General features: G+C 49.2%; 1 protein-coding gene across 2 annotated transcripts in view; it reads right to left on the reverse strand.

Moving 5' to 3' along the window:
* Positions 1-24,035, reverse strand: part of PARP8 (poly(ADP-ribose) polymerase family member 8) — a 150,420-nt gene that overhangs the window by 71,674 nt on the left and 54,711 nt on the right. The gene's annotated exons all lie outside the window — the stretch shown is intronic.

Consider the following 24,035-nt stretch of genomic DNA (forward strand, 5'->3'; position numbering starts at 1 on the left):
CCACGCAGAGTACGGTCTAGGCACAGCATCGCTGACACAGTGAGTCCAACACAACGCACGTGATCTGACACGTGAACGAGCAGGAAAACCCAGCCTAGGGCGAGGCGAGCCTGAGCCCAGCACCGGAGAAGCCCGCAGTGGTGGTGAAGCACTCACTATCCCCACGCCTAGGGATGCCGCGGAAAGTGCAACTGAAGAAGAAACAAACAGAAGCACATTTCCAGGGTCTTGTGGGACATTAGCAGAGAAGCAAACATTTTGTGTAATTATTGAGTTTAGAAAGGGGGGAGAGGGAGGGGGAGAGAGGGAGGAGAAGAGAGGGAGGTGGGGAGAGAGAAAGATAATAATGCAGGGGAAAAAGAACTAAAAATCTCCCGACCTGGGTGAAAAACACAGATGTAGACACTGGAGAAGCCCAGAAAACCCCGAACAGGCGAAGAACAAGGAGAACAACACCCAGGCATACAAACTGCCGAAAACCAAATCTAAGGGAAAAAACTGTAAACGAAAAAAACTGCTGCACGAGATACAGGGAAATGACGATAGTGTTGAGTTCCACGAGAAAGCGTGCTGGACAGAGGACGGCAGACAGCCCGGGGCTGGGGCGGGGGTGGGGGACAACTGTGACCAGAACTCTACATCCAGACCACACATCCGAAGGCAAAGGGAGAGGCTTCCAGATGGGGGGGGGGGGACTGGAAGTCTCGCCCCTCGGAGCCGACATGCAAGAAACCCCAGAGCATCGCTTCCCAGCCTTCCGCTAAGATCGAGTGTGAAGAGACCCCAAACGAAGGTCTCTGGGCTGAGTATCAAATATCCAAGGAACAGAAAGCACCAGAAATTATAGATATAAAAGACTATTTTTCTCTTAATGTTTTAAAAATACATGTGACTATTTACAAATTCTCACACTTTACTGTGGGACTTGCAACATATCTAAATATAATAACACACGTGACAATTCCAGCACCGGGCCAGGGAGGGGTTCGTGGTCCCACACAGTTCCAAGGTGCGTACTTCTTACGTGAAACGGTACGGTTTTCTCCCGAAAGAAGACAGGAACTGAGGAACAGAAAACAGCAGGGACGAACAGAAAGCCAATAGGAAATAAATGGTGCCTGAACCCAACCGCTGCAGAAAACGCGTTAAACGCTAATGGACTGAGAGCACTGAACAAACTGAGTAAAAAAGCAAGATCCCAACCCACCAAGCTGTTTTGTGAGAGAGCCACATTCAACAGATTGCCGGCAAAGGACGGAAAAGGTGTGCCCAATGGTGAGCACCAGACTGAAGTGCTTAAACCAGCATCAAAGGCGCCAACACACAGAGCGCGCTATGATAGAAGGGGAACCTCATCAAAATGACGAGCAAAATCACAAACGTGTCAGCCCCGAACAACAAGAGCACGAGGCAAAACGGGACAGAATTATTAAAGGGAGAGAAAGACAGTTCCACCGAGTCTGAGCAATGGACAGAGCCAAATCCAAAAAAAAAAAAACCACAAAATCATTAAAGACATAGAAGATCTGGAATGGATTTGCATGGAAAACTACAACCAGAGAATGCTCTCCTTTTCAGGGGGGGGATGTTCACCGACACAGAGCACATCCCAGGCTGTAAAACGAGGCTCCGTCAATCTGAACGGACGGGGGATGATCCCCAGAGTACTACGCACCCCAGGTTCCGGGCTGAGCCTGCCCGCAGGACACTAAGCCTGAAGTCCTCCCAATGTCATTGCCTTGGACAATTTGTGCCTGACTTTGGCTCTGTGGCCGTGGGCCTGGGCAAGCCCAGGTCTCCGGGACTCTGCCACTCAACACTGACATGCCGCTCAGTCCTTGGAAAGGGGGTGGGTAGGTGGAGGCAGGAGGGACTGAACAAGGACGTACGGAGGACAGAAAGGGGAGGAGGGATCAGTGAGACCCAGCAATGATATACTGAGCTTCCATGAAGCGTGTTTAATTGTTCAGTTATTTCAAGAAGCATTTCTAGCCCTGGCTAGCGTAGCTCAGTGGATTGAGCGCGGGCTGGGAACCAGTGTCGCAGGTTCGATTCCCAGCCAGGGTACATTTCTGGGTTGCAGGCCATAACCCCCAGCAACCACACATTGATGTTTCTCTCTCTCTCTCTCTCTCTCTCTCTCTCTCTCTCTCTCTCTCTCTCTCTCTCTCCCCCCTTCCCTCCCTAAAAATAAATAAAAAAATAAAATCTTTTAAAAAAAAAAAAAGAAGCATTTCTTGGTAACTTGGTATAAGTCAAACATTGTGTTAATGCCAAAGTAGATTTAGATAGAAAAAATAATTGAGAAATGACTCTGAATCATTGAGAGGGAAACAGAGACGGAAACGTGAGTATGACAAAGGAACACCAGTATCTTTTTTTTTTTACTTTTTATTTTAAAATAGGTTCGCATGAAGTTGCAGATAGTACAGGGAGGTCTCACGTACCTTTCACCCAGCCCCCGCACCGATGACACCCGTGTGCCCACAGTGCAGGGAATCTCCATGGGTGTAAAGTGCGGTTACAGTTCTGTGTCATTCTATCGTATTTGCATCCGGCACCCCCTGCCGCCAATCAGGGCACAGAAACTGGCTCAGATTTCCCTCGTGCTCCCCAGTGTAGAGTCCCTTCCCCACGACACCCCACCGCCGGGCAGCCACCCACCAGTTCTCCATCCCTGTAATTCTGTGGTTTCAAGAATACTGTATAAAGGGAATCACGGAGTATGAGACATAACAGTCTTTCAATGCAGATTTAGTTTTTTCAAAAATACACCGAGAATGGCAATCTTTAGGATACAAGGAAGAAGAGGGCGATCAATGTAAGAAGCTACTGTCGTAGTAAAACATGAGCCACGTCGGTGGGGAGGTCTCCGATGGGAAGGAGAAGGCAGGAACAAAAGACACCCCCACCCCCGCCCCCACCAAGAGCCCAGCTTGGGAACCATAGCCGGGAACCCCAGGCCAAGAATCAGGGGGAAATAACCACGTCAACGGCTCCTCCAAGGCGCCGGGGGAAACCCACACTCTCGCCTCACGTGAAGTTATTTTCCCAGGATCCGCTCCTGCACACAGCGGGCCCGCACGCAGCTGAAACGGAGTTACTGACGATCCAGGCGGCCCTCCGCGGCAGCACACGGTGACAGGAGCCTGGGGCGCTGCCGGGTGACACTCAGCACCGAGGTGCATCATTTCCCACCAACAGCAGCGGGCTTCATCTGTCACCCAAATCAATGTCTGCACCCGCGGCGAAGCCTCGATACGTCCCCACGCCGATCTCCAATCAGGGAGCCGGGGGTGGTTAGAGCCAAACGAACAACTCCAGTTCCAGCGCGGGGCCTCACTGGCTGGGTGGCATGAGAAATGCGATTTCTGCACGCTCAGCGCAGTCCTTCTGCAGTGAAATGACAAACTCCAGACTTACTTTGCAAGCCTGCGGTGACAATGTAATGGCTTAACAGGTGTCGGGCCCGCAGGACAATCCCAGATGGCAGCATACGCAGGCTCCGGGTCCGCTTCCAGCGCAAGCGGTAAAAATTCACCGAAGTGAAATTTCACATGAATGAGTGTTCTCTGGGGAACAGAATTTGCCCAGAACCATAACACACACATCGCATTCGTCAGAGACAAAAGCCAACACTGGTGATTTTACTTTATGGCTGCGCGATCCTCAGGATATCGGGAGACATTGCCATGTCCAGGATCAGACGCAGTTTTTCGAGTGTAACACAGAGAGCGAAAGCCCTGCGAAACGATCCAGCAGCACCTGGGCCACAGCGTTTTTTGGGGGGATTGCAGGGGGGAGAGGGGGGCACCAGAAGGAAAAGCCCCAGAGCTGTCAGAAGGGAATCAGTTTCGGTCTGCAGCCCACAGCACGCCCGGGCAGCAGCCGGCGGCAGCGGACAGCGGGGACTGAGAGTGGGACCGACCTCACAGGTAGGGCTGGAAGCAGGGCAGAGGGACCAGCCGGATGGGGTGAGCAAGGGGAGCGGGTGCCGTGCATAATAAACACTGGAGCAGGAAAAAAAAATACTGTGAAGGAGTGAACGCACAAGGTGAGCGTGAGAAGGAAGGAGGTCCTGGAGCCAGCTTGGACTCCTGATCCAGGAGAAAGCCGGCTGGGCATGTGGGAATGCGCTCAGGGGCAACTATACGGAGGTGCGTGGTCAGAGAGAGTCGGGTCGGTAAACGTGTTTGGTATACGCTAACGCACAACACAGCGCTAGGTTCTTAGCATCGCAGGTTTAAAACGAGAATCTGGAAAGTATTTCTAAGCCCCGGAGCATGGTTTTAAATAAAACGGTTGCTTCTGCCGCTCACCCCTCGGAAAGCGTCTGCCCAACCAGAGCCCCTTCTCGACGGCCCTGAGTCTCCGAGGACGGTCACTATCTACCCAGTCTTGCATTTTCTTTATACATTTGTTTACTCCTACGGTTAAAATCATTCCTAGGGTCGTTCTTGTGTCTAAACTCACCACTCACTCCATCGCCATCCTATTCCTTCTGAATTGTCTACAAAGAACTCAGAAAAGGTTGAGTTTAGATCTAGTTCCCAAGTGCACAGACCTGAAAATATTCTGTACAAACAGTAGGGAGCCCATGGAAGATGGCAGTTTTTTTTTCAAAGATTTTGTGTATTTATTTTTAGAGAGGGAAGGGAGGGAGAAAGAGAGAGACAGAGAAATATCAATGTGCGGTTGCAGGGGGCCGTGGCTTGCAACCCAGGTATGTGGCCTGACTGGGAATCGAACCTGCGATGCTTTGGTTCCCAGCCCGAGCTCAATCCACTGAGCTACGCCAGCCAGGGCTAAGATGGAAGTTTTAACACAACAGAGGTGGGAACTCAGACTCGAGATGAAAGAGGGTTGGATTTAGAGGTCCTTGCAGAAGTACTGAATTCAATATCTGTATTTTATAAGTGAGGCCTCGAGTGTGTGCCTTTTTGCCACCCCAGACTCACAACGTCTGGACCCCGAGCTCACGCTTTTTCAAGCAAAACCCAGGGGTTTGGAAAGAGCAAGCAAACCCTAGTTTTTCCTGGGCACTCCCTTTCGCCTTACTCTCCAAAGTCTAAAACGATGTCTCTGATAAACCCAATCCTTGCCTATTTTATCTCTCCCACTTAGATCGCTTCTGGAGTTTACTTGAGAAAAAAGCAAAATGCAGAAACTAATAAAAATGTTGCAGCTGATGGCAAGCAGTCCCTCACCCTAGGCACAAAGCTTAGTTAGGAGTAGGTGTCTCAACCCCGTCCGTGCTCGCCCGCGAGAGGACAGCTGAGACCGGAGGATGTATGGGCCCCACCCCACTCCCAGGCCCCCGTGGGCCTCCACAAACAAAACCCACGCCAGCACTTGGGACGCCTCAGTACGACGGGGTGTCAGAGGCAGCCCAGACTCCCACCTCCAAGAGCAGCCCCTGCCTTAGAGGCCAGAAGAGGGTTTGGCACGCCTGATGCTCACGTCTGCTACCTCAATGCCACGCACCTCCCCAAACTGTCATCGTCCCTTCGTGATCGCTCTTACCTCCCCAAAATATCGTCTAAGGACCCAGGTCAGCCAGCTGTAGCACCCTCTGTCTTTACTGTGTTAGTTATCAATGATTTTGCCACTTACCCCGAGTTGGGGGTTCCCAGCGCACTCTCTCTCTCTTGCTACAAGTGCATCACGCACATCCCTGTGGACAACCGAAGCTGCATGTAGTTCCCCACCTCGTCCCCCACCCCGACCTTCCACCCCCGAACCCATGGCTGCCCCTCAGGCCTTGCGCTGCTCTCCTAAAATCGCAGCTGCCACATCCCACTTCCGAGCCACACTGTCATCAGTTTTCAGCCCTGGCTCCTCATTCCTACTCTGAGACATCATCCACCTACACCCACGCTTTTGCCCCTCCTGGTCAGACCCTCTCGGCTGCCTTCCTTTCCTTCTGTGATCACGGGTACCTGTGCCCCCCACCTCCCCCCCACATCATACACCCCCAGCTCGGCCAGGCATCCTCCTCCTCCCCTAGGCCTGGGCTCCGAATGCCGCTGGAAGGACACTGCCCGTGAGGGTCTGGAGCCACCCCCACCCGTGCCCTCACCGCAGCCATCCACAGCTGGGCTCCTTGACCCCGGAACCCACCCCTCGGGGAGGTAACTCCTGTGCTTTTTCTCCTCCGGCGTTTCTTCAGGCTGTTCCAGCGTTCCAACGCCCTGCACAGCCTGCCCTCTCCCTCAGCACGTCGAGATAAAACAGATCCTCACGTGGTTGCTGCCCCAGGCTCCCTCCCAAGTCTGACTCCCACTCAGCCGCCTCCAGGCTGGCAGCTAGCTCCCTCCTTGTGCCCGGAGAGGAGGAAGTGTCTGTCCCTTCATGGAAGACCAATCCGTCTCCTGGACGTGTAGACCCCACGCTGCACTGGGGACACCTAGTTCTACCAATTTCATCTAACAATTCCACGATCTGAAATTCACCGAACATTCGTAAATATGGAAGCAGGGAAAGATTTGCCCACACAGGTGTTAAAAGGGGCACAATGGAAAATGAAAAGGTATCCAAAAAGGCAGCAGGGCCAGTAACACGATGATATGAACTCACAGCCGCACAACGCAACACAAGGCAACCGTGGAAAAGTCACAGCGTGAAATCACGTGTAATGAAAGAGATAAGCGTTTCTGAGACATTCAGATATGTACAAACATTTGGACAACTGTGACACGTATTTTCATTGCACATGTGTAAACACCTATCTGCTACAAGTAAATACTGACAGAGGCATGGCCTGAAAAATAATGACGAATTTTCAACAGTTGTTATCTCTGGGTTATTGGATGAAAGGTACCTTCATTCTTTCTGTGTCTATGGATCACTCCAATCTTCATAGTAAGTGTGTGAAAAGAATAAAAAGCTAGTAATAGATTTCAACCTTTACCTTGCATCCGTTTGTAACGATCACCTTCCTTTTCCTTCTTCTTAAGTCAAGCTGTACACAGAGTACGCTAACCCATTCCTACTACCTCCGCCCCCGGACGCGCCCTTGACAATCCGGCTTCTACCCCGAGTACACAATCTACAGTTCTGTTTCTTCAGGTCACCGTTGGCCTACTTTTTCTAGTCCTTTCCCTACATGCATTCTCAGGAGGAATCCCTTCAGAACCCAACCTCTGCCTGGAATCTCTCCTGCGTTTGAAGGTGCTCTTCTTAACCTCTCGACTTTCATATTCCACGGGTCGCGCTGTCTCCGTATTCCAGCTCCATTTCTCCACACAAGTCCCTGCACCCACGACCAGGAATCTCCTACCAGCCAGAAGCAGAAGCCCCAAAAATCCCACCCCTCCAATCCAAGCAGGGGCTGCTGCTGCTGCTTTTTTCTTCCATTCACATTTTCAATAGGATACTCTATAAGCTAACTAAACCCAACACACAGAACACAGAACTCACAGCCTTCCTTCCACCCGTGTTCGACTCGGCAAATTAAACACCAAGAAATGCGGGCCAACGACAGCAGCAGCCAAGGTGAGGAGGGGTGGCTCCACCTCCCCCTGGATCCCCTGGGCCTGGAGCCCCCGGTCCCCTTCCGGGGCAGGGAAATTCTGCGTTGGCGGAGCTGGGCGTGAGCATTTCTAGAAAGCGCTGAGCATGTTTCTGAGGAAGGTGAGCTCCAGACCTCGTTTCCAAACACACAGACACTTGATGCTGCACAATCAAGGTCTGACTCCTCAGCACGACTTCTCTGACCCGCCCCCTAACTAGGTGGCCAGCCCGGACCCTGACGGAGACCCGCAGACCTTGCTTCCGACCATTTCAAGGGCAATCGTTCCTGAAACAGGTCCCCACCCCCCACCCCCCACGCAGAGGAAGTGGGGCCAGACTGTCTGGGTTTGAAATCTGGCTCTGCCACTGTTCGCTGCGGGAGGACGGGCCAGACGACTACCAGCTGTCTGCCCCGGGTTCCTCTTCTGTAGCACCTGTCCCTCGGGGCCGTTGGGGGGAACCAACAACTTAACACATGGAAGGTGCTGAGTAGAAAAGAAAACACCAGAGTACCCAAGAAGCCTTAGCTACGTTGTCAGTAGCATCACTATCATTATCACCACCCCTACACCCAGGCTTGCGGGCCTGGAACACATTCCCTCCCCCCTCAGGACTCCACCGCAGGGACGACGGCCCGTGAAACGTCCCCTACACCCCAGGCAGACTCGGGCGTCCCTCCCCGTGTCCCCCGCCCCCTGTGTCCCCTGCCCCCTTGCCGTGACCTGTCGGTCTTCTCACCTGAAGGTTCAGGCCCAGCCCCTTCCATTCCCCAGGTTCCCAGGGATCTGACGCAGTGAGTGAGTTCCAAACGCACGCTCGAATCACTTCCTTTTCTAAAACCACTGAGGACACACCACGGCAATCCCTGATGGGAGTACCTGCCACTCGGGCAAGTGTTTAAATAGTTGATGAAAATCAGCAAATGCTGGTACCCAAGAGCTCACCCCGTGGGAGGTGCACAGCACCCACTCGCCTTCTCGCCTCGGGCTTTTCGTGATGTGCCGGGGGACAGGCCTCTGACTGCCACGGCCCCTGCGTGCTCTCGCTTTCTACCTTCAGATCTACACGAGGAGGGTGCTACTTGCACTATAACCAATCAATCCCAACGGAACGAGATGAAGTTCACTGACACAGTACAGGGGACAATCTCTGAGGTGCTCCAGAACAAAAACAAAACGAAACAAAAAGCCCCAGCTATTTTCAATACAAAAGAACAGAAACCGCCCTGGCTGGCGTAGCTCAGTGGATTGAGCTCGGGCTCCGAACCAAAGCATCGCAGGTTCGATTCCCAGTCAGGGCACATGCCTGGGTTGCAGGCCACGGCCCCCAGCAACCGCACATGGATGTTTCTCTCTCTCTCTCTTTCTCTCTCCCTTCCCTCTCTAAAAATAAATAAATAAAATCTTAAAAAAAAAAGAACAGAAACGTTAGCATTCCGAACTGATCAGCAGTTTGCTACCTGAGTCGTCATGAAAGCCCCACCGTGGAAGCCTTCACGTAATCCGCCCCTGCCGTGACAGTGTGGAGGAAGGAACGGGTCCGGTCCCCTGGACAGAAGAGGGCGGTGGTGTGGAAGCACCGCGGGTCCCGAGCGAGGAGTGCGCCTGCTTTACTCAAGGCCTCTCCTGTCAACGGTGCACACGCCTGCTCCTCCTTACCTCTCCACATGAAGACAGGGCCACTGAGTCCCCACCCACAGGAGACGGCACATCTGTGCCACCAATGAAATAAATCGTTGGTAGAGGACAACTTACGTCACCCTTTACAAAGACAAAAGGATACAGACGCTTGCCAGAGAAAACATTTAGGTTCTCAGTAATAAACATGTTCCTATTCTCAAGGCTTAACTGGATCATCTCTAAAGTTATTCTTTCAGCAAGTGAAGGGTGGAAAGGAATGGTGTCCATCTGTTTGACTTTTCCAGAAGTGGCCGAGTCAGGAACTTCTCCGCCTAAATATCCTACTAGAGGCCACGTGCTTGGACTTTTAAGCAAACTCTCTTCCCAAAAGGGATGAACGTGAGAGACCGAAGTTGGCCCTGCACGGTGCAGCTCAGTCGGTTGAGTGTCTTCCCACAGAGCGAGGGCCTGCGGTTGGTTCACTTCCAGGTCAGGGCGCATGCCTGGGTGGCAGGCCTGGTCCTTAGTTTGGGCACACGAGAGAGGCAACCAGTCCATGTTTCTCTCCCTCTCTCTCTCTCACTCCTCTCTCTAAAATAAATAAATCTTAGAAAAGAAAAGAAAGAAAGATCCATGTCCTCCTCTGATTAGAAACCTAGATGAACGCCTCGTGGATGGCATTGATACACCACGTGGTCTGAGCCGAGTTTTCTCTTACCCTCCCTTAGTCAAGTGCGAGAGCCCACAGTGTATTTAAATAATGACGTTCTGCTTCTTTCTCATCCTTTAGTCATACACGAGAGTAAAAAATGAGGGCATGATGCCATTCCAACCAGATGTGACCAGCGGGCAGAGCGGGCCGAGCCGCCAGCACCTCATTCATCACATCTGAACGTGACCCCGCCCCCCCTCCTCCTCAGACAATCCATGTTGCCATGTTTCTTCTCTGCACCGTTTGCCACCGCAATCCACCGCCGCTTTGATAAATATTCCCCAAAACGTAGATTTGCCTCCGCTGTTTTACATCGGAGCCCAAGTTATAAATGGTGATAAAAATGTTTACAGCGACTGCGAATGATTTACACAACGTATCAAGGCTGAAAGCTAAATATGATGGAATAATTTACAACCAGAGCGAGGTTTTGTTGGGGCAAGAAAACGCATTTTAAGTAAACACCATAAATATTCAGAGATAACTGCGATAGGCACTACGCTATTACCTCGGCAACTTCCTCGGATATTTGCTGGACATAAAAGCAGTTCTTTCCAAAATAATTTTTGTGAACTATCAAGCACAATTCTTTTTTTTTAAAGTTAAATGTATTGCAGTGGCTCTGGCTAATAGCATGACACGCATTTTTAGCGTGCATCAGGCATTGTGCAAGACACTGCAGGGTCCAGCGCACCTGCGCACTGGGCCCTATCTTCCTTCGAACACGGCCCCGCGCCTCTTGGGGGGCAGCAAGCACACATAGGGCCCCCCTCGGCCCTGGAGCGCGCATGTTCCTTCTGCCTGGGGTTCTCTCTCCCCCTTCCGCCCACACTCTGTGCCTTGTTAACTCAACTCACACACCACCCGCTGGGAAAAAAACCTCCTGACCGCCCCTCCTGGACAAGGGTACATCTCCCTCCAGGGCAATGGCACACGGTGCTCCCCCCACTGAGTCTATCATGAGATTAGAAGGCGCTTCTGCTCTGTTCACCAGAGTATCCCCACCACGACCATGTAACTAGCACACAGTAGGGGCACCGGAATCATTTGTGGAATGACTATTTACCAAAAATGGGCTAAGTCCTTTCACATTCCAACTCGGAATGACCTTCATCCCACAGTTTCCCAGTGAACATAATGCGGTTCGCAGCCCGAGGTGCCGAGCATGCAGGCTCCAGAATACCGACCGTTTCCAAGCCGTGGGGCCTGAGCAAACCAAACCACCCGACTCCCTCCCCTTATTTGCTCAGGGAGCTGGCAGCGACTTCTGAGCCCTGCCAAGGGGATTACAGGGAAGGCGAAGCGCCGGAGAAAGCTTCTGGGTTATGAAATGAGAGAGGATCAATGAACACCACTTCTCAGCTCCCTCCTCACCCTGCAAACATCAAGAATGGGAAGAAGCAAAAGCATTCTGTCCTGGATCCCCCAGCCCCTGTGGGGCCCCCCCTTCCCCTCCCTGTTGCAGGCGGGGGCCCTGGGGTTTGCAGGAGAATCCCCCTCCCAGGTGGAGGGGGCGGAACGAGCAGGTAAGCCCAGCAGAACTGCGACCTGTCTCTCCCTACAGTAGGAAAGAGAAGTCCCCTGCCCAGCAGCCAGCCTGTGGCCTCCGTGGCTGGCGGAGGGAGGGCGGTCTGTCCAGAGGAAAGCCCGAACGGTTGCCTGAACGGTTCCCGGTCCCGGGAAGACGGAAGGAGGAAGCACAGACCCCAGCTCCTCTGGGGAGCTTACACAGCAAGGCGGAGCTTAGAAGGTTTCAGAGACACAGGCCGAGCCACAATCGAGCCAAACCCCAGTCTGTGATCAGTGAACTGACTTATTGTTGCCTGAACAAGGGTTTTTCTTTCGCTGTTTAAGCCAGCACGTAGTATATGCCTTTCTTACAACCCGAACCAACCTAATGTGTACACAGAACTACTAAACTGCTTAAACTGCTTATTTTAATGTAAACATCTACAAGCTACTTAATTTTTTTAAGATTTATTTATTTATTTATTTTTAGAGAGGGAAGGGAGGGAGAGAGAGAGAGAAAGAAAGAAACATCAATGTGCGGTTGCTGGAGGTCATGGCCTGCAACCCAGGCATGTGCCCTGACTGGGAATCGAACCTGCGATGCTTTGGTTTGCAGCCTGCGCTCAATCCACTGAGCTACACCCGCCAGACTGCTACTTAAATTTTTGAAAAAAAAAAAAAAAAAACTAATAGATATTTAGCCCTGGTAGAGGATACACTAGTGATTTATTTAGATTTGTAACAAATACCCATACATTTTATGGGACTTAATGACCAAAGACAATGAAAATACACTAGACGTGGCATAACAAAAGTCACAAGGTCACGAGTCTGTCTTTCTGTTTGCTAAAGACAAGGTCATTTGCTTTAAGATGTAATACTCTTTCCCCTTGTGCTGACGTGGGTTCAGCCCCTCACAGGCATGTGACTTACGGCTGTGTTTCAGCGCCACGCGGACACAGGCGTGGGCTTGGAAAGGGGCGTCCCGTCCACGGCCTTTCCTGTTTGCTCTGGACCGCAGCCCGCAGCGAGGCCAGCACCAAACAGGGGAGAACAGCCGGACCTCCAGACCACAGGAGAGCGTGTCTACGTGCTTCCTGAAATCCAGTAGCCTTTCACTCCTCATTAAGCTTTTGAGAAATGACTCATTCTCACAAGATTAATGGGAGAAGCATAATGATTTGAAAACAATGGTACTGTTCTTACATCTGACATGTTTTGACCGCAGAGTTAATCGATGCCGAGATACTTGACTAAGCAAACGCAGTTCATTGTGAGCCAGAGAACATGTAGCTGAAAGACAGCCTCACAGGGACAAATCCGCAGCACCAAGAGAACCACGTGTGTGAACGGCTTTCCCCAGGGGACGGGGGCGGTTGGACACAAACAGTTACAAGCACGGTGCCAGTTCTGAGCATGTGTCTAAACCCAACCCTAACAGTGGGAGCCGAGGGGACTCAGCTACGTCAGAGCCAATGAAACAAGAGTGACAAAAGACCGCATTAGCTGGTGACACATTTAAGCATGACCATTTTTGTACAGGTGCTGTGGCAGTTTTAATTTTCCATTTGTAATGGATATAAGGAAGACTCTCGTCCTTTTTTTTCTTTTTAAGCTACATTTTCAATTCTGTAGGCACTCCTTTTATAAATGAAATGGAACTGTTTTAAAAGAGCACCTAATTCTTCCCTGATCCCTCCAGAATCCAGAACCATCCAATGTATGACCTTACTTGTCACAAACATATTGTTACTTCCATAGGTTCAGTAAGAATTGGCCCCCCTTTTTACCAGACAAAACTACTGTGTAACCAAAGTCATAACTAGAATACATTTGAAAATGATTTTCATTTAATCAGAAATGACAAGACACTCCTGGAGGGGCAGAGACTGCCTTTACACGGGAAACAAATGCCCACAAAACTGTCTCAGGAAAACGGGCCTCATTCCTGGCCAGCAGGTTCCCAGAGTCACTGAGGGGGATCAAGGCCACTTTCTGGGAGAACAGAAATGGCAGCACACTTTGGGAGCCTCAACCAGCCAGAATTTTACCCAACGACATAGAGACTGAAGGTGAAATCTGTGGAAAACAGTTCCTTGGTTTCTTCTAGCCCCACAAAAGCAAGTAACAGAGGCGTTTACAAGTCCAACCAGGATGTCTCGTGAAAATTTCTGCAGAGAAGTTAAGTCCATCACCTTAACAGCTCCGGGCTTCTAGATTTGCCAGCTCAAGGAGGCTTCTCTGGCCACTGAACACTCTCCTAGTAGCTTTTTCTGACGGAAAACACCTGCTTACTCATGATCAGAGGCGGAGGACTCAGGAAGAACTGTCAAGAACTTAACAATGGGCGAGAGACTCGAGGGACTTCCCACTCGGACGCTGGGCACTGTGTAGTGGACGCTGCACCGATGACTGATTCTAAAGGGGTGTCCGACTGCCTCAGGTCGCTTAAAAGCTGAAGCTGTAAAGAACTGATTGTCCTTTAAGTCATTCCTGTCCATGGCCTTACAAATTACTGTATTTTTTCTGGCCAAGAATATATACCTCCAATTCTCTTGTGAACCATTTTTCATATGCAAACATAAGCAAAGCAGCTCTGGGACCGATAAATAAATGCCTCCTTATTTCAGATTAATATAGGCCCTAAACTGATTAAGTCAACTTTATAAATGTAGTGGACTTTGCTTAAAATACTTTTGGTATCTTGAAAAGTTAGTTAACTGAAAGGTTTACAAATAGGGGTGGTTTAATAAATAATAGTGTATTTTTACAAAGATCCTACAGTCACTGGTAGATGCTAAGACCCTGTTTGTGTTAAAAATTTGAATTTACATGTGTTTATTCAAATATGGATTTATAGTTGTATAGGGCCCCGCTTGGGGGGAGAAGGTAGCAAGGGTAAGCTTTGGGGGGGAGGTTTCTTGGATCACTGGTTATTGTTATTTGCCCTTCTATTTATTTCTAGAACGAACCATGAATCGTAATCAAGCACACAGGGGAAAACGACTAGAATTAATTTTAACATTCTATCCCATGATTCAAGGAAGAATGCTTCATGAATGAAACGGGGAAACTCCTCGGTACCCCCTGGCCACATCCTACGCGTCCTTCGGGAGTTAGTTCCCATGTTCACGTTCCCAAGTCCCCCCTCGCCGCTTCCCCCACCCTGCACGACCTGACCCAGACGATACCAAGTTCCTTTGCTAGACCGTCTCATGGGGTCCTACGCTAACCCTCGGAGAACGTGTCGGTCACAGTCTGGGTGAATAGCGGCGGGTCACTGCTCCTTCCTCCCACTAGATCTGACTTCTCCATGTACCTTGGTCACTGTGGTGTCCTAGTTGCCCGAGATAGGTGCGTACTGGCTCCTAACAGGGGCTCGAAATACAAGCATTCAGCTCCCTTGTCAGGCACACTGAATGGCTCCTCAAGTCTGGTAGGAGAAGAAGTATCTCATGTCCCATCAAAGATAAGCAACCTCAACCAGGCAGCCTGCCTCTGCCTCTAAGTCAGGTTTTAGAAGAGAGAGCCCTTGCCTGTCCCTCGGGGAATACATGTTTTACATGTGTGATATTGTAAAGGACACGCTTTGGCCCAGCACGTGTCTGCACGCATCACACCGTTGTGATGGAATTTTATCGTGGTGTGTAATGTCGTGACATGAGAACCAAGGAGCTGCACGGCCTGTGTTTACACATCACACGCAGAGGGTTTGGGGACACGCATCTGCAATTCAAATGCTCAAAATCACGGCAATGTCACACTTGAGGCTTGCAACGTGGAGGAAAGCATCTGAGCAAACAGCAAAGGACACTTGAGCCTCTTAAAATTTCAATCTATGCAGGCCATGCAAGTACGTTTAAGTAAATTACAGAATATTCTGTCCGGACAGCCCCCGCGGAGCCAAACAAACGTGAGCTGGAACCCTGCAGCGACACTGCCACGGGACGGGCGCCCCCATCCATCCGGCCTCTGGCGACACTCTTCCAGTCCCTGCAAGCCCGTTTGCTCATGATGAACTTCCATCACGGCAATATATTAGAGTGACATTGATGATGCTGAGGCCCTAGCATGCAGGCCTACCGCTCGGTTCTGCAGACATAATGAACTCGTCACGGTCTGGATAGAGGGTGGGCGTCCACACCCCGCCGGCTCGGCTCCCCCTTGCCAGGCAATGCACGGTTACAGAGTCAAGCTGTATCTCAGCATCCTTGATGCTGGCGCTGTGCATGCACCGAGGAAAATGGGAAACCCCAGCATCCATGGAAAGCCACTTCTGTTTTTGAAAATAGGTAAAGCTCTTGGCTCCAAAAAAGTCAATGAAGAAACTTCTCAGGGTGCAGAATGCAGAGAAAAGCGGGGGTTAGGGCGGTGGGAAAGCAAGTCAGCTGCCTTTGTTCGGTCCACCTAAGCGAGCAAACGCACACTCGCCATCCTGGGGCACCCTGGCGGGGGATTATACACTTGTAAGGACGTGAACTAGGAAGGAAAATCAATTTTACATAACGGTGAATACATTAGTGGCAAACAGACTTGTCCAAAATGATTATGTAACTCTCAGCAAGCAGGTCGCCTACATGCTGCCCTGTTCTCCCCCGCAGGGCTGACCGCTGAGTGGCCACCGCCACCTTCATCCTGCGGTGACAGCCCAGAGCTCACGACGCACCAGGCGCGGTGCCCCACACAGCACGGAGGTCTCTTCTCGCTTCCCCTTCCCCTTTTCTGACAAGAGCCAGAGAGAAGGAAAATGATGAAACTTCCTTTTGTGCGATTTCCTAACCCCCATGTCATCTCCACCCTCAAGAGGACCTTCAGAAATTATTATGAATGCGACACAGACCAACGGAAAAAAAGATAAATATCCACATGGTCTTTGAAATAAAATCTCCATGAAAGAGGAAGATGAAGGTCCATGTTAATGCCTTTGCATCACTCTCACCCATGTTTTTACAGTTAATATCACTGTACCATCAGCTCCCTCAAGAGTTTTTGGAAGCTTCCAAAGTTACTGTTCATCACAAAATGTGCCACTGAAGTCCGCCTTCCTCCCAGTAACGCCATCGGGCACCGAGCAGGGAGCGGGGACACCTCGGAAATGCTCCACACGGGACCAGGCGGCTGAAGGGAGGCTTTGGGGCATTTGGGTGCAATGCGTGAGGACACCCCAGAAACGGATGACTCCTGCGGATTACAGGAAGAGACGCACACGTGTGTGAACCAGATGTGCAGGGGACTCTGGGGGCGTGGTGGTAGAACAAGTGATCACACTGAATAGTCAAATGAAGCCGCACATCAGGAGACAAGGCTGAAAACGGTAATAAAGACGTTAGCTTCTACCCTCGATGTTGACAGGATGCCCCTTTTTTTCAGGTCTAACAAATTGCAAGGCTGGGAGCTAATAATTAGCAGCCATTTTCTAAATTATTTAACAACCACTATTTCTGTCTCTGGATATAGTTTAATTGAAATCTAAACATAAATACTGTTATTGCAGTGTAAAATAATCTTTCAAAAACAGACTTATTATAAAATATTAAGCAAAGGTCAACCGGTCAGGAAATCATTGAAAAGCTTTTAAAAACAACTTCAAAAATGTTTAAATATGAAGTTCTTTGAAGCAAAAGAAAGTCTTTTTCACCCATTATGGGTATTAGTGATTTGAATCTTCGGTTCTCTCTCTCTTCTTTTTAATCCGTGCCTCAGGACATGCTTAGAGAGAGGAAGAGAGAGAGAGAAACACTGATGCGGGCTGCCCCTCTGGTCCCCAATCAAGGATCAAACCTGCAATCTCTTAGTGCGTGGACGATGCCCCAACCAACCAAGCCACCCGGCCAGGGCTTCGGTTCTTTTTAAAGAGTCAACTGGACCCAAAAGTCCAAAGGAAACCATCTGTTATGCCAGAAACGAGTGTTGAATCCGTTTTGAATCAGCCATCTATGACCGTAGATCAATAACAAAAAAGCACGGTTATATGAAAAGTACTCAGTGTTATTCCCATAGTAGTTACAAAAAAAAAAAAAGATGCAGTTCTGCTGAGTCAAAATTATTGCATGTCATTTACATCTGTCATTAAAAAGAGCAATTTTTACTACATTGCGTTTAAAGCCAAATTACTCAACAAAATGTGTCCAACCCAGCCCAGTCATTAGCTTTTATGCAAATATCATTCTGCAGATCAACGACATCCATTCAGAATTTCTTTCAACCATGTTTAGCAAATCTGTACAAAGCACTGTTTGGATGTGTAGCAAACAGAAAACTGGGTTTGAAATTTAGAGGTAGTCGGCACTGATTTCTATGGGTAAGGACTACCCTATGATTCATGCTTGTTAAGATTCTCTCCCAATACTGTACATAGCTTATTTTTTCAGATTCTAATTCCCAGTTTTCTTACAAGCAAACGCTAAATTACTGTCTTTTTATTGCACTATATTTCCACTGAAAACAATAATAACTAAAGAAAAACAACCAATATTCTTATGCTTATAGGCTAATTCTTTGGGGAAATTAATGGTGATAAATATCATAACTGCTTATCTGAACTCCCAGTGGCTAGATGTGCTTGGAAATAGAGAGTTTTCCATATTTCAGGAAGGCACCCGAGTGCACCTTACCATGAAAAACAGTAATATATCTGCAGAGAGAGGCATGAATGTTCCCATTATAAATCATCCGATGCCAGTTCAGATCAGTTCGTCACTAAATACGGGCCAAATTTGTAAAAATAATTTTGCTTTCAATTTTCAGAGCGTTTTAGATCCAGAAATTCTGAATAATGTATTGGGTACAATCTACATATTTCAGCCTTTAATAGCTGAAAGTATGGCTCACGAGGCCGTGCTCTGTCAGTAAGCAAACACATAACTAAATCATCATCAGGAATCTACACATAAGGAAAGCCTGGAGTCCTATAGCTCATGCTTTCCCAATGACTGTATCCAGAAATAACAATAATAATAATGATGATGATGATGATGAATTAAAATATCTCAAGGGGATAATGAACACTTCCCATCATAGCGAGGGCAGGATGAATACGTCTTCATAGTGGACAGAACAGAAGGTTGTCGAGACCCTACACTCAGGGCTCCGCGACACCCTTCTCTCCCTCAGCACGGAAATGACTCGAGACCCCCTGCCCCGGAGCTCCCGGGTCTGCACGCGCCAGACCCGCACAAGGAAAAGCGCACTGCCGTGAGTTTCCTACTTGGCATTTTCATTTCGCTCAAGTCCAGCCGAGGAACATGCTCATTCTCTTGGCCAGGACAGCAAAAAAGAGAAATCACTTTTAAAAAGACTTCAACATGGAGAGACTTCTATTTTGATTTCACTCTGTCAAGGCTGACCCAAGAATAAAAGGCTTTAGAAATGGAAAAAAAATAATGGGTATAATAAATATGATCCGGATTTCAGGGTGAGAGTGGAAAAGACATCACCCGAAGCACAGCCTCACGCTGCTGGTGAAAAAGTAAATGTGTAGGGATTTGTCCCATTCCCTGTGGAATCGGTAGCAGCGCTGGGTTCTCCGACATTTTCCTCCAAGTCTCCGACTTCTTGGGATTTTGCTCAGAGCTGGCTATGGCAAGAAACTCTGACTACTCTGTGACAAAATCTAATCTTTCTTCCTCAAAATATTTTTAAAGAGAGTCAGCAGAGAAAGCCAAGCCCCACCAGATGCCCTTGACTTCTAGGTAATATCCTCGTCTCCTGACGAAACGCCCATGTCCGTGGGCTTACCTCGTCCGCTAGGGCTCACCTTTGATCTCGATTAACAAAAGAACTTCATACTCCAAAAGCACAAAGTTGTTTTCAAAGGAAATCACTTTACCTATAACAAAGTACCTCCCTGGTTTCTGGCACTGAGTAAATAGTTCATCAGCTAAAGTACTGGTTGATAATCAGCAAGAAGATCCAATTCCATCATATCAACTTCTTTCAAGGAATAAAAAGAGAAGTTTGACACTTATAAAGTTACATAGACGAAGAAAGAAAAAAAATGATATAACTAAGACCAAATGAAATCAAGTTAAAATTCTTCTACAATCTGTATCGATCACCCTATGTTTTACGTTTTTTAAAAATCTGTTTTGATTTTAAAAGAGGAAATATACCCAGGTATTTGCCCTAATCGGTAACAGACAAGCAAAAAACACTTCCTAATACCTTAGGTTAATACATTTTCATATGAGTTCGCTTCAAGAAAACATGCAAAATATTTATTTGACTATACTTCCGTTCTCAAATGCATCTAGTTCTTTTCTCTTCTCACATTCCAAACTAAATTCTGTTCAGGTAAGGGGACCCTTAATAAAGGACAGGAAATGGTTCAAGGCCAGGCCTCACAGTCCTAATGTGTACTGCTTTTTCCCTCTTCAGCCCAGCGAGCATCTTCCTGTTTAAAGGCGCAAGGCGGTGGGTAAGAAGGGTACTGAAGCCGCCCCCACAGTCCGACTTTCTCGGTAACAAGAGGGTGGAAAAACAGTGGAGGCAACTAATCTGGGAGAGACTGATGGAAGATGAGATGTTCATACCCAACTGAAAAGAAATCATTCAAAAAGAGTTAATACTCTCCGAACTGCAAAGAGAAATAAAATGACTCCCGTAACACTCAGACACAAAACAGGGCCACCTACCTGGGCCTCTCCCTTTACTTACAGGTGAGGCGACGAAGGCGCAGAGAGGCCTACTCCTGTGCCCTTGTCACACAGCCCTTGACCCAGAACTTAGGTATTGTCTGGTGCAGATGGCTTTCGACCACTTTGATCATTTTCATAATGATTTCGCTGAATTTGTACAGCACATTTATGAACAGTACGGGCAGCAAACACCAGCTCTTGCTCCAGCTCAGACATCCATCAATAAACCAACCGTGAAATGTATTTAACAGCCAAACGTGAAGAAAAAATTATTTTTCCTCTCTATATTGTTCCCTTAGCAAAGCGATTTATGCCAATGGAGTCACCTCCAACTCCCACTGGCACCGGTTCTGCGAGTCGGTACCGGTGCACAAGGAAGGCTCCCCTCGTGACAAGGCGACTGCTGGAAACGGCTCTTATTTAGTCCAGTTGCCAAAGCAATGAGAGCAAAAATTTGTCTAGTTTTAGTCTTTACATGAATGGGAGGAGCCATGGGCAACCACCGCACATTCACGCGCACCAGAAGGCCGGGCCACGACGCTGCCACGTATCTTAGTGCATTCTGAGAAAAAAAAATTTAATATTTAGTCAGTTTGAATGAAAATGAACTATTGCCTTTTTCTACAATGAAAATCGTTGATTTCTCTCAACACGTTATTAAATATTCTTCAAAGTTAACATATAGGTATCTCCCACACGAAAGGATATGGGAAAACTCTAAAATATTCCACATAAACGTTCATTTTGAGTGTATCGAAATCATACTTTATAAATTATATAACATTCTGAGCTTTGCTGGAGAAGCGACCAATTCAAAAATACTTAAGTTTCTTCATAGTAAAGTATTTTAAATGTTAAAATATTCGTTTTCCTCTCTCTTTTGGAAGTATTTCTACACCAGACAGTCTTGGAACAGGGAAGGCAACACATTCTGGGACGGGCGCATCTCCAAGTCTCGTACGGGTGCCCGCCCCCATGCCCCCCAAAGAAAGAAACAAAACAGTCTGAGGTTAAGAACTGAGCAAGTTGGGGGACCCTAACATTGAAAGTGAGAGTCCCATGAAAGCAGAGGCCCAACATAAACACAGTGTGCCTGACAGCCAAGGGGAAGTGAGCGAGCCGTCAGTTCAACTGCACTTGGAGTATCAGAGAGGGGAACCGAATGAGAACGATGTCCACTCTGAGACTGCATGCAAGTATCAAGACGACAACTTTCTCAGGGCTCAAAAGGTTACAGTCCACAGGGGCATTCTTACCGTTTTTGAAGGGCCAATTCATAGATCATGCAAAGCTGATCATTCCTTTAAGTCAGCCATACAGCACCCACGCGTCACCCGGACCCACTCTGATATCTAAAGCTGCAAACACCAATGAGGCCTCTTCATTGGATGCTGCCACTCCATGGAGGAAGCAAGAGACCAGCTTAGAAATGTTCATGAGGATTAAAAGGAAAGTTAAGCCTTAATTTACTTCCACCCAGAAAAATGGCACGAAGACCCAGGGAACGCTGGCAAGGTTCATGCCCGCCTAGCCCCTATCCCTACCACGAGACCTTCCCTCTCAAACCCGCACCGTCCTCAGCCGTCCCTACAGCACGACTCCCAGGAAGCGATCCGAAGGGGGAGATCCCTCACGACCAAAAGCACTACAAGATGAAAGCGCTTGAGAGACTTTATAGATCTGACAAATACTTAGCCCTTCGGAGAAATGACACTGACACTCAGAGTGAAAAGAATAAGCAAATGAGTTGAATAATGAGTTCTCATCAGTTACTGACAGTCAGAACTCAACGTTCAACCTCGCGTGGAGCACAGAACCGATGACGGAATGGGGACAGGCAGGGCGTGTGACTCGGGATGTTTCCAGTCCACCGAAGGAGAGCGCGGGGAGAATGTCGCCGAAAGAAATGAGAGCTACCATCACGCCAGATGCTCTGCAGAGCGATGAGATTGCGCCATAAACCGGAGCAGGAAACGAGGTAAGGGCACAGGGAGGGAGTTTCCCAGACACAGTGGGGATTGGGCCGACATTTCTACATGAGTTGGAGAAAAGAGTTGGGGGGCTTGAAGCACACCACCCTCATCCTACGAACTGTTGCCATTTCAGCCCGCTAGCTCCCCACCTAAATGTGGAATCCAGGCAAGCTCAAGGGCAGAGGCTGTGCACTGCTCTTCTATGTGCTCCCTGCAGCCCCCGGCACCGTGGAAGGTGCAAATCAACATCAACCTTCACGCGTTTTGTTGAACTGAGAGCCACCCTACAGGTCACATAGATTATCTGAAATGTTTTATCTTTAAAAAACACAGTCTGCACGCCCCACTGCCGAAGTCTGATCAAAGCAGTTGACATAGGAGCCACACCAAGAAGAACCAGGCGGATCGGCGTGAGTGGGTCAGCGTGTGTCTTCTCTGGAGGAAGCAGGCCAGGCTCGGTGGGAAGAGGAGCCAGTGCCGAGACTGGGCACACTGCCATGGGAGGCGGAATCTGGCTCCCAAGAGAGAGCCGGGGCTGACTCACCACGTGTCCACAGGTGCCCACCGCTCTTGGGCAAGGAAGCAGCTCAAACGTTCACAACACGGGGGGAGGTGGGCGTCCCCACCCTACAGCCAGCCCTGCTGAGTGGTCCTGCCCTTCTCGGGGGCCTTCAGGAGCCGGGGAGTCTACGTGAGGCCAGTGTGCACAGCAGCTCCCTCGTGGGTTTTCCCGAACTGTGGACAGGGAACTGGCTGCACCGACGCCGTGCCCAAGCCAACCTGATGAGACAGAGCTTTGTTCCTGGGGGCTGTAAATGGAGACATCGTGGGCAACGCGCAGGCCGCTTCACAGCCGTGAGTGATGCTGATCCGTGTGCTCAAGGGAGAGACACACACAGCCCCGCCCCCTTCAGATTGCGCAATCCAGTCCGAGGCAATCACGCCAGCAAAAACCATCGTTTATACAACGGGAAAGGAAGTAAAGCTTAGACGGTAACTAACGAAACAGATTACATGTCCTTCACTCATTCAATAGACTTCTACCGAGCACCATTTATTCACCAAGGCCTTAACTGCGTCCTGTAAAAAAACACCCCAAATCACTATTGTGCAGTGGAGGAAGCCGAGACTGCCAAGTGCAGGCACTCTCCCAAGTTCAGATACAGGGGAAGCTTCAAACCCAGATCTGCCTGACCTACAGCTAAGGAGGAGAGTTAAAAAAATAAAAATAAAAAGAAGCTGGGAGAGAGGCGGCTGGAAGCAGCACGGCAGGGCTGAGGGAGAGGCACGTGCAGAGCAAGGCCGTGCCAGCGTCTGAAAGGGCGGCGTGGGGATACCGCCGCGGAGGTGGCTCCGCCGCCGACAGCGCAGCCCTTCGGGGAGGCTCCCGCAGTTGGGACTTGGAGGGAATCTCGCGTGCGTGCCCAGAATCACAAAAGCCATCCAAGCAACACGGCTCACACACCGGTGAGGCCCGACAGCAGCAGCGCCGTTCTGAAATGCAAACGCACCAACAGAAAAGAACTCGCTGATTGTGTTTCAGAGACCCTGGCGTCAGACCCGACAGATCTCCTGCCGCCGCCGCCCTGGAGGACTACCGACACCTGTTTCAGCCCCAGTGCGGCGCAAACCCCCGGAAGCGTCTGCCCTGGAAGAAACAAATCAGTGAATTGATAAATCACCCTCTAATTCATCTTATTTAGCCCGCTCACGTTGCTCTAATTCCCAGCCATTATTTCCAGGAGACGTGTGACATTATGTCTGGATTTCACAGATCCGCCCCGACTGAGCATGTGTTCAGGTTGGGGAGCTATAGTTAGCCGATCCTTTCCCACATCACGGTGATGAGTCAAACGTTAAGACTCTTATTTAGCCCTCTGTGCGAGCACCTTGCTCAAGTGTAAATGGGTCAACAGCACACTCTCTCTTCGTACTTACTCAGATATTAGTAAGCCTTTGCCTCTAGCTAATACACGCGTACACAAATATGATGCGAGTGGTTTATGAGAGACAACTAAATGCCTTTAACAGGCATTAAACGACGTCTCCAGCCACAAAAGTTCAGAGATTTTAA

This window comes from Phyllostomus discolor, chromosome 3 (assembly GCF_004126475.2).
Source record: "Phyllostomus discolor isolate MPI-MPIP mPhyDis1 chromosome 3, mPhyDis1.pri.v3, whole genome shotgun sequence".
Lineage (NCBI taxonomy): Eukaryota > Metazoa > Chordata > Mammalia > Chiroptera > Phyllostomidae > Phyllostomus > Phyllostomus discolor.